A 219-nucleotide genomic window follows, 5' to 3' on the forward strand; every position below is an offset into this window, starting at 1 on the left:
GGGTCCCGCTGTCCCCGTGCCGGCTGCGGGGCGCGAGTGCGTCCCGCACCTCCTGCGAGTGTCGCTGGTGCGGGGGGTGCACAGCTCGGCCGGGGCTGCGCTCTGGGGGTCCGCCCTCTTCACCTGCAGTGCCCTTTCGGGATCAGGGCATCCCCGGTGCCTCGGAAGGCGCAGACACACCAGGCATTCGGTAAAGCAGGGACTCTTCCACGCCAGACT

Source organism: Corvus kubaryi, unplaced genomic scaffold (assembly GCF_017639235.1).
Source record: "Corvus kubaryi isolate FWS band 111438036 unplaced genomic scaffold, C.kubaryi_AGA036_p1.0 78, whole genome shotgun sequence".
Taxonomy (NCBI): domain Eukaryota; kingdom Metazoa; phylum Chordata; class Aves; order Passeriformes; family Corvidae; genus Corvus; species Corvus kubaryi.